The sequence below is a fragment of the Siniperca chuatsi genome, linkage group LG24 (genome assembly GCF_020085105.1).
Source record: "Siniperca chuatsi isolate FFG_IHB_CAS linkage group LG24, ASM2008510v1, whole genome shotgun sequence".
Lineage (NCBI taxonomy): Eukaryota > Metazoa > Chordata > Actinopteri > Centrarchiformes > Sinipercidae > Siniperca > Siniperca chuatsi.
The window spans coordinates 11,911,445-11,923,056 of record NC_058065.1 but is presented as its reverse complement, the minus strand read 5'-3'; the positions used below and the strand labels follow the sequence as shown (position 1 = coordinate 11,923,056).

Sequence of the window (11,612 nt, the reverse complement as noted above, 5' to 3'; positions counted from 1 at the left end):
CTTGCTGACAGAGCTGCAGTGTAGGTGTATTAGGAATATTTTGTAGCTTCCAGATGCCAGATGTCCGAAATCAAGTAAACAAATTTTCAAGTCTCTTGTGGCAACAATAAGGATGTTTACTGTAAATGCAGCATGGATTTCAGCAGGCATTCAATAGGAAAACATAGTGCTGATTATGCTTGGTAAACAAGTTCATTTTAGTGTGGGATGCATCTCTGTTGTTGGTGTTCAGCGTTGTTGTATGGAACTCAGCAACAGGGATTTGGGTCACATTATTGGCCATAATCAGACTAGTATGTACATGTAACCATAGACAATATCTTATGTGGTCAGTTATCTATGGAGTAAAGAAAAATGCACCACCAATTAGACACCTCAGTGGTTTTCAAACTGTATGTATGTTGGATTCACCTTTTAGAACAGGTGGGAACATTCACACATGTATTTTGCTTGGCTCAAAGGAAACATATTATGACAGTGATAGTCATCCATCAGCACGGGGGAGTTTTTCTAATATGTTGGCAGCCAGTACATGGGAACACTGAAACCAGCAATTTCACATTGTCAGTATTTTTTTAAAATCTTATCAAACATCAGCTTTCTTCCAGTGTAATTGCTCATTTAGAAATATATTAAAGTGATCTGACAAGCCCTGAAGGCATTCATAGTTTTGCTTTAGTGAGGTTGTGCAACTTAAAGCAGGAATTCATATTCTCTCCACACACCCTTGAAGGTTACAATTTGTGAAACTATGTAACCCTAATTATTTTGATTTGTGATGTGCAGATTTTACAGATATACATGATATATCTTATTTTCTACATTATCTGAATTTTTCACAGACAACATTTGTGGACCTTTAACATGGGTTTCTGTACCTTGATGTCCAGAGAGAGCTGAGGTTGGTTATACCTATGTGGAACAATGCTGGAAGCACTACAGAACTGTTATCTTTCAAATGCATGCACATTTTCTCTCGAGGGTATCTATTTTTTAACCTGTATGAACACAGAACAACACAGTCTACAAAAATGTACATATTTGTTCTACTTTCTGATTTGTAGCTATACATGCTTCATATGATTAATGCTCAAATGTTGAATTAGTTCACACAAAAGTAGTTAAGACTTCAACTGCATTTGTTCAGCACTTTTCTAAACGGAGTTGCTAAGTCATTATGAGAAATTAGAAATAACAAAATAAACATTAATTTAGAGGATAGAAATGAGATAATGTGTATAGGGAGTGTTTGTAAATGATTCCCTTTATGTTTGGCCTGCTGCTGCGCCTAATCACTCAGGGTGCAGCCTTGATCAGTTAAAAAACATCACTTTCAAAGGGTGCACCCCGTGCTGAGGTTTGGTCTACTCAGATTGCTACAGTCAGTAACTTTCCGCTTCTTTAAAGAAATGACATTTTCAACCAGCAAACACTCCGTTTTTAAAATGAATAGATCAGGAGTTTCAGAGTTTTTTGTGTGTCTGGAAATGAACTCTGGGGTTTCCTTCTCTTCTGTTCCGCAGATGCAATGGCTCCTTGATCTTTGAGGCACAGGCACCTCTAGTTTTGTGTTACAGTGAGCCTATTCAGGTCTTTTAATTTGAAGAGGAGCAGGCTGCACTGCCCACTGTAGTACTAATGCAGTCTATAAGTGGTGGGCAAGCTGTACAGCTTGAACTGCATGTCTGAGGTCTTTAAAGTAGTTCAAGTCCAAGAACTCAAGATAAAGTGATGTTTTCTTCCTTAGACTTCCATTTCTTAAAGGTTTAGGTTCTGTTACTGTACGAAACAGAATGTAGACACATATTCTGCACATTGAATCAATATCATGTCACATAATTCTGTATAAAATAGTCTTTCCATATGAAACCAATTACTTTAAAGGAAGCTACATCCAACATTGCCACAACTGCATTTGCCGTGTCATATTATACTTCAGAAATGTCTATAATTCACGTAAACAATAATATTTCCAAACCATGATATTGAAGAAGTTGAAAAGTAAACCCAAATACTATATTTTTATATATTTACTTGTATTGTGGGGCCTCAGCTTTGTATTGAAGAAAAAGGAGAAAGCACCTACCTCCTCCTAAAACCAGTACTTTTTTTAATAACTCAGTTATTTGTTGAGTGTTGGTATTTGTTAAACAGGTACACACATACACATCATGCAGTTCAATTTGGCATTATGTAGCTAGACACAGTTCAAAACTATTTATTTTAGCCTGAGGCTCTAAGGAGTTTTTCTTCCAGTTGAGTGAGAGAATCTATGAGCTGACTTTTCTAAATGGACTCAGAGGAGTCTTTGCGGGGAGAAAGTGGAGATTAAAAATGACTAAAATAAACAAAACCTCCTCATATTTATCACAAAGGATCATCCCACACTGAACGGCCTCATGGAAAAGTTAACTTTATTGCACTTCACCGAGAAATAACCAACGAGGCGAGGCATTTGTTTCAAAGTAGTTGCAAGAAGCGAATTATTTCTGAGGGCTAAATAGACTTTGTTGCTGCCTGTGCTTAAAAGATGAAACATGAAAATGCTATTTAAAGAGTTTGCAGGGGGTGAATGAATGTGACTGGGTATTTATGTAAGCCGGTGACCACAGAGTATCCAGTCACCCTGCTGTGCAGCAGGAGCAACCAGGGGGTGTAAAGAAAGAATAACGGGTAAGAATAAGACAGCACATCAAAGCGATAGCCAAACGAGAAGGTGTCATTGGCTCAGAGGCAGCACGAGTTGAATCCGACTCCACACAATACCCACGCACGTAGCGTAGCCACCTCAAGGCATGTGGACACACAAAACATGCAAGTACGCACAGCCATACACACGAAAACCTCAACCTCAGGTATCAATGTCTTAGAGGCAGCATTGTCATGGTGGGAAGAAGTCAGAGCTCTCAGCGAGCAAAAGCCTTACAAAGCCCCGTCCGTGAATACATTAAAGTTATTTGTGTTGTTTCCCAAGAACTTGTTTATCAGCGAGGGGATTGTTTTATCTTTGCTGAGGTGTGTGTTCACGTCGGTGTGTCTGAGCGTGCATATGTTCGCCTGACTGCAGTGTGTGTGCGCGCCCACGCTTTTGCCTGAATATGTTTATGTGTGCTTGTTCCCACAGACCCATCGCGCTTAACAGCAGAGCTAAGTGGGTCAGCATTCCATTTCAAATGCTCTGGCAGCTACAGCAGAGGCCTTGCAGGACAACATGACTCCTCACAAGTCCTTACAAGTCTGCACTGCATGCATGTATGTATGTATATGTAGAACGTGAAGGTGGGAAGTGGACATCCTAGCCCTGCACCGCTCCTGTGAGGGAAAATATATTAAAGTGTGCAGGCAGCTTTTCAAACAGTCGTGGACAGGAGCTATAAATTGTGTTGGTCCCTGTAAACACGATTCGTTAAGTGCCAAAAGGTGCCTGGCAGGCGCCCCTCTGTTATGAAACGTGAAGGGGAGTTGTCATGGAATTCTCTTCCCTTTATTGGTACAGTCCACACCTGGTAAACACAAGCTCCCTTAAATCCAGGCTACCTGTAAAATAGCAGACGGATAAGGTGACCTTGTAACGACAAGTCACCACTGATGCCTTAACGGTTTCAAACGCTTTTTTTTAAACATTTATTGCTCTTGAATAGAAACCTGGCTTGACTCTGAGTGGCTTTCTCAGCCCTAAGGCCCCTCAAACCATTAAGAACCTAGTATACTCGCCAAAATGTGTGATTGTCAATTCTGAAATGGATCTGTTTTTCGTACTTCCCAAGAAACTCCCGCCCCCCATTTTTCATTTCTATACAAATTAGGGTTGTGTTCAAGGGCCGTGACAAGTCCATATGCTTTAAAGGAGATAGGGGAGGCTCCAGATAAAGAATTTGATTTCAGCTCTCGGCTCCTGTAATTTACACACACTCTTTTTCCACTTAAACTGTCTCGTGATCTGGGAGACGTGGCAGCGCTTGCTATTGCCAACGCTCATCACATCCAAGATAACATTCTGCATGAATGATGAGAATGTTGAGAAACGTGCATCAGGTGAAAGGAGGCCAAGGAAATGCAGGTTTACAGGTTGAACACGCATCATTTCACTCGGCCAGGCAGGAAAGAAATGGGGCATTTGTGAGGACGGAGATCAATGTGTAATTACCGTATTTTATGTGCACCTTTGCGATCAATCATTAACAACGTGAAAGTGTGTAAAAATTATGGGATCGTTATTTTTAATGTTTCACTGCTGTCGTATTGAACAGAACAAAATCAGCAATAGGCCTGCTCATTTTTTTACTCTTAAGCCAATAATACCCAGAACAAATGCACAGACCTGTTCTACAGTGTTAACTTGAACAGTTTCAACTCAAAATATGGAGATAAGTGTTGGAGAAATCTCACCACATCCAGCTAGAAAGATAAAGTTAGTGATTTTTTTAAAATCTTTTTTCCTAGATTAAAAATCTAAGCGGCTTTGGTTTATACTTTTTCTGAACAAGGAAAGTGTGTTTTCATTTACCCTAAATTTACATACAGATTGTTATATTCAGTGAGTCAAGGTAATACTGTTAATGGCACAAGGGTCTTTTTAATTGAAGCCATTATGGTGATGTTTACATGTGAAGTTAAAAAGAATTTGTGCATTACTAGCTGACCTTGCCCTGACTTAGGCTAGTCCTTTCAAACTGATTATAAAAAGCTAATGATTTGCATATTCATTGGTTTCAAGTATGAACTCATTGCAACCCTCATGACTGAGAATATTTGTATTCACAAACCTCAGTAATCAACATTATCAACTGTGTCCTTATGAAAGGTTAGGCATATATGCATACTAATAGCCACTTTATAGCTTTTACGAACTCACTTGAAAATTCAAGCTTTTCACTGTGTCTTTTGGTGATCCTTGCTAATGTCAGAGTTTAGAGTGACTTTCAACCTTCCATGGTAGCCATTGTTTTAATTTCATAACAGAATACAAGCAAGCAGTAGTTTTATATGCTGGATAATTATTAATATGCTTTTTTTAAATTAATGCATTGGCAAAAAGTTTGTGTTTGTGGTGCAGCCGATGTGTTCAAAGCCAATGTATTATAGATACAGAATGGTGGCAAAGGAAAAAGCGGAATATATAACAGATGCAGAGGCTTCCATGCAGAGAACATGGGTTCACTGAAAGGTCTGAGTATGGACAGAAGAAGAAGAAAAAAAATGCTCTGGCCTTGTAGTCACCAGATCCCAACCCCACTGAGCACCTATGGTAAATGTTGGACCAACATGTTAGACAGCCCTCTCCATCACCATTATCAAAACACCAAATGAGGGACTATCTGTTGGAGGAATGGCTTTAATCCCTCCAGCAGAGTTCCAGACTTTTAGAATCTATGCCAAAGAACACTGAAGCTGTTCCTTTTCCTTTTGTTTGTCAGCCATCTGTACATTCCTGCTGAAAATATACACAAAATGCTCACTGTCTACATCTTTTGTTTTCCTTACAGGATCCACTTGTGGCAGCTAAAGTACGATTAAGGAAAGTTAACATTAGGGAAATAAAGGTGATAAACTGAGGTATGAGACATGGCACAAACCAACACACTTATTTGAACATGAAAGGAAAGGAGCATTTATAGAAGCAGAGGTATCTGACTGGCAGTGCTTGGCCCTCAGCTGCTTCCCAGGTCACTGCTGTAAGTGTGTGTCATTAGTCAGTTGAACAAATAAATAAGAATTAAGTTACTTTGAGTTCATATGCAATCTTGGAAAGGTTCTGGTCTTCACTGAGGCAAATGCAAAAAGGTAAACAAAGGATACGCTCAGTAATCAAATCTCTCTCCTCTCATTTCCTTTGTGTGGAAAAATCATCTTAGTTGTGTATGTGTGTGCGCGGTTCGCTTTTGTGGAGGGCTCACAGCAGTTGAGAGATGATAGAGGGATAACATTTTCAGCATCGTGCTGCTCTGTTATAATTAGAACAAATACGCCAGGAAAATGCAGGCTTGTACACATACACACACATTTGTAGGCTTTCTACAGAGTGAATAATTCCACAGCTAAAAATACCCCTGAAAACAAACGGCATTAAATCAACCTCAGCAATGACAAGAAACCCCCCCCCACAGCATTAATATACTGATTTCTGAACAGCCAATTTTCATCGCAGTAAACAAAAAGAATAATCAATACCAGATGCTAGCTGCATAGTCGCTAATTTTAGGTCATCATGACCATCAGAAGTGCTGAATATGTTTGAACCACAAAATGGCTTCCTTGATCTCCATGAAGCTAAGGCTGTTTTAAATGGTTGGTTACGTACAACTGTACCTTAAATCTGTCTGTCTCTAATTACCAGGGGATTGAAAACCAACTGGTGATATACTGTGAAAGACACGATTTGAAACTGTTAGAAATGACTTTAAAGCATTTGTTAAGCTCTGTCTTTTCGCTGTCTGTCTGGAGGAAATTAATTGGTACCAGTGAGCCAGTGTAATCAGTCGCAGGAAGAAAAAAATGTATAACATGCATAAGGGAGTGTGACCTTGGTCTTGTACACAAGTGGGAAGCTAACTCAAAAAACCCACAACTTCCAGTATGGAAATTTATTTGAATAAGAGTCATTGCAGAGAGGTAATGTCAAACAAGCATCCTTCACTCAAAGCAGCACCGAAGAGGAAATAGGCTTAGTGTTCCAGACGTGAATGGGTTGCCAATATAAAGTGAGCAATCCAGTCTGCTTTAGCATTTAGCCAGTTTTTTCACAGTAAAGAGAGACCAGGAAAGATATAAGAGGAAACAAGAGCCAAAGTCCCTTCTGCAGCAGTTGCAGTACATGGACAGTTCCCCCAGGCGATCACGTAAGTCAGCTCGATGACTGGGGGCAACCCCGAGGATGAGCGTTTGTTCACCTTTACCTGTGACGATGTGGCTCCCAGAATCCTCACATGACTTTAAATTATTTAGCTCGCCAACACCAGCTATACTGTCTTTTAGCTGGTAATCTCCACGTTTTTTTTTTTTTTTTTTTTTTTTTTTTTTTTGGGGTGCATTAAATTTCTACTGTGCAGACTCAGTAAAACATGAACAGGAAGTAGTGACAGTAACAAGCTGTAGCTTGTTTAGGCTACAGCATGATACTTAGCTATTCAGCTACCTCAACAGAAAAATGCGAAAATATGTTCTCTTCAAAAGGACTTTGGTACAGCGAGATCTAAAACTTTTATTTTTGGAAGCAGCCACAGTTTTTATAGTGGTGTTCCATCATATTTCCAAATCTCTTATTTATGTGTTTTTAATGTATCTCATTGCTGTTCCTCTTTTTATTGTATTTCATCTTAGCTTTTATGTTTTTAAGACATTTGCACATGGACATTTATATATACTGTATATATATATATCCATCACCCATATCCATTATTGGGCACCTCCCTTGCCTCTCTGCCAGTTCGGGAATGTGATTGGCCTGAAGCCACATGACCATGTACTCAGCCCAGCTATGTGTTTAACCTTTTAATTTTTTTGCTTCATACTCATTTTATTTAAATGTTGTTTGTAATGTGTTTTAGGATGACCCTGATGAAGGCCACAAGCCGCAACGCATTGGTCTGACAATGTTGTTCTTTATACCACAAGTGTTGCTGGAGTTTTGACCTCTTCAGACCTTTTCCCTTCTCCATGCACCTTGGAGGTAGGTGAAGTTGTGCCAGAAATCCCTACTCTGCTCTTACCAGGCACAGGCCCAGGGGCCCCTGTCCTCTGTTTAAAGGTTCTGTAAATGAGATTCTGAACATTAATATAGCAGCAAACAACTATTTGCTATATAAAGATATAATGGAGTAACGGTGTCCTGAGCAGAGGATGACATCACACCCCCTCTGCCTGTGTTGTTGTTGCAGCCTCTCTGTGCTTTGTTTATACAGCCGCACGGGTCGCACGTGCATGTTGCATGTGAGTCTATGAGGAGAACTGGGTTTTTTTCTCTTCTAATGCGGTGAAATAAGGATTTCTTTCAATCAAACCAGAGTTGGTGATTGTTGGAACAATGGAAAGACTAACAATGTCGGTTTTGGTGAGTTTTATTTTGTTTCTGTCCAGTTCGAGTGAAGTGTGTTATATGATGATCTGTGAGGTAAAATTATTGTTTTTCTCATTGGAGTCTGGTGCGCCGTAGCGCCCATTTGTTTTGGTCTGAGATGTTGGTGCTCTAGAGCGACATTTAGTGGCAGTGAATGTCACTTACAGCTCCTTTAAAGTGACTTTTAACATTTCTTGTTAGAAATTTAATTGACTTCAAAGAGATGCAAAATGACTACAAAGAGATGCAAAACCACCACAAAGAGACAAAAAACAACCACAAAAAGACACAAAACTAATTTATGAGGCCCATTGTCTTATAATCTAGATTATAAGACAACTGTAAATGTTTGTGAAGTTACTTGCACTGTCCTGAAGTATGAAAATGAATAGTTTTGAACCATCAAAGTTACAGACTTTAGAAAATGAGTTGTGCAGTATGAAAATCAAAACAGACTTCAGTGCCAAACAGCTTGAATATGAAAGCTGAAAATAGTGTAATTTACATAATCTGGCATTTACAGTAAATGTTACACACCAGCAGCAATTATGTTATTTTCCCAGCTAACATTATGTACATGATTTTTAATAAACTCAACTACATTTCACTTTTTCATATTGATCTGCTCAAAGACATCATTGCAACTAAAGGAGGATGAGCAGATCACCAAGTTGTCATTTGTTTGATAGTGTTGATGCTGTGTGCTTCCTACAGATTGTCAGTCACACAGTATTGTGTTTTTCATTGAATTTTCTGCAGATTTTTTTTTTTTTGTTCTGATGAACACTTTTCTTTGTGTAGTGATGCAGCTGCTCATGTAATCTCCCAATTCTATTTTCTGTTTATTCCAAACAACAAACTGGAAGACCATCAGAGAATTTCTGATCAGGTTGTCAGTTTATGACTAAAACACTGTTGAGAAAAGAAAGAAATTTTTTGTTTACAAGAAAATGCCCCAGATGACTACTTTGCAGTCTACACTGAATGTGGAAATGCAAAGATAAGACGTTTTGGACAGACAATCATCTTAGAAAAGTACATGATTGTTCTTAGTGAGTCTAAAAAATGATTATTCTGTATGTATATGTTTGTTGTTCAATTGAATTAATGATTGGTAGCCAGGATTCTGCATCCCACGAATCTCAGCTAACACTCTCTGTTTAGCAATTCATGGACACTGAAAATCTTTCTTTCGGAGATGATTCACCAGTATGGCTGCTAGCCCCACAAGATTTGTCAATCAAAGTATTGCAAAAATCAAAAGCTCAAAGTTAAATGACAATCTCCCAGTTTGGGAACTAGCTTACTGGCAGATCTCAAGCCGTATTTGTTGAAGGTGTATTGTATGATTTCTTCAGGCTCCATAAAGGGGCCCTCAGGGGTCCGTTCTGGGGAAAATGCTGTTCCCCCTATACATTTTAAATATGTGTTCGTCTGTAAAATATTCTGAATGAATATTTTTATACAGATAATACAATTTTATATACAGTAGTTTATTGGATCACCTGATTTCTTTGGCTGATTTAAATGTTTTAAATGACTCCCCCGTTGATAACCCTCTACCAGCAATGGTTAGATCTGATTGAAGTGTAGATCTTTAAGGTTAACTAGACTTTTATCTCATATTGTTGCATTATTATTGTAATTATTGTTGTGTTATTGTTTTATTTAATACTGGTTTGATGCTCTTATTTATCCTTTTACCGTTTTATCCACAAAGACTTTGTTGCCTTTGATGAAAGATTCCTGACGGCCTAATTGCTGCTGTTGAAGCTAATTATGCAAATTTAAGCATGCTGTCACTTCATAACATTTTTCTGGTGCCACTCTTGTCAGCTTGTGATGGTGCCATCAGTTTGTTAAACAGGCATTTCTGACGTATCTGCCTTATTCTGCCCATGATGAATATTTGTGGTCACGATTCATGGGAAGTGGATCCAGGGGATCTATGTACTTTATTTCCACCACCATACTTTCCTCTATAACTTTTAAGCATGTGGGTGCTCATCCTAGTTTCATGGCCTCAAGAATAGTTACATCAGCGCGCCATGATTCTGTTAGAAATAAAAGGAGCAAATATGCATCAGCATTATTCCAAAACTCACAAGAGGATCTTTTGAAATATTGTTTAATTCTCTTTTTAATTGTTAAAGGGGAATTCATATGTTTCATACATTGCACTCCTGTGGTTTGGAACATTGTTCTATGCATTACAGCATTTATTAATAAAGTTTTGCACGGTATTTTAATAAACAATATTCATCCTCTGGGAGCCTGATTCTGATTTGGGATGGATATCGATATTATGAAGTTAATTTCAATGCATATTTACAAGCCAGCATTATATGAGCCACTTATCTGGCTGTAGGCCATCACAGACTGCAATTCTGGTTCCCTGGCCCTTAGCTTTGAGAATTAAATCTTCCTTTTTGCACTGTGTAGGCCAGTGGAAAATGAATCTGAGATTCTTGAGTGGCATCCCCTTTTACTGTTGACCCTGCAAGTTCTCACGAAGCATAGACCCCAGCTGTAAAATAAACATCTAAAAGTACAAATGTCTCCCATAAATACCGGTCTTTAATCTGTCTGAATCTCCCTGTAATGGCTGACAGAGCACCACTTCCCCCCCCATCTCTTTCATAGAGAAACACAACCCTCTTAAGCTCACTCAAATTTCATCCCTCTCAAGTTTTGCCTTGAGTCTCGTTTTCACTGTCCAGGGATTGACCGCTGCCATCTGTCTGGGTCATCCGCACTCGCCTGCAAACTTTTGACTCTGGAGGCTTTTTGATCACACAGTCTCTTGGCTTATTGATATTCAAATAACCCTCACAGGGGATTTTCAAAGCACTGCTAAAAGATGCATTAGCCAAAGAGAAAATGGGATTCTTTTCTCAATTTTACAACTTAATATCTCAATCTGGAAGAGTTTAGATCAGAACAACGCTGTGATTAGGTTTTCATTACCCTCTAAGACAGAATTGTAAAAGTGGTAGCGCCGGTGCATGGGTTTTATTCAAACTGTAAACAAAAAGGGGGAAGTAATTCCAGCAGTCTCACAGATTTATAAAACATGCATTTTATTATGTAAAAGTTGTAAACCTTGGGTTTCTTCTTTTGTCTTTTCTTTTGCAGTTTCCTTTTTTGGCCTGTCCTGTGATATTACAGCTGCCTGGTTGAAACTGCCAAACCACTGGAAGAGAATTATCTAATGTTGGAAAAGTCATTTGTGAAATTTTTGTTAAAAATAAAACAAACTTTTTGTATTAGTACTGATGCGATGATAGGAAAGATGACCTTGCAAAGACAGACCTGACAAGATGCGGGTGAGCTCAATTCCAGTGGGTTGTATTCTGACATTTGCTAATTAGCAGTGAACACAGAGAACAGCTGAGAGGAACATGTCCCACACCAAACTGTGGGACATCTGGCTCCAAAAATGTCAACCTGCTGGTAGCACTAGAGGAAAAGTTCGGATCACCAAAGGCATTAAGATAAATTGTCTGCGAACCATGGATGTCTGTTTAAAATTGAGTGGCTATTTGACTGTGTGAAT

General features: G+C 38.9%; 1 long non-coding RNA gene across 1 annotated transcript; it reads left to right on the top strand.

The window, feature by feature from the left end:
• The first annotated feature begins 3,273 nt into the window (after positions 1-3,273).
• Positions 3,274-11,242, top strand: LOC122872327. The gene is made up of 3 exons (XR_006377079.1): positions 3,274-6,839; positions 7,548-7,669; positions 11,192-11,242. It is a non-coding gene; the product is annotated as an uncharacterized LOC122872327 (long non-coding RNA).
• Positions 11,243-11,612: the final 370 nt, after the last annotated feature.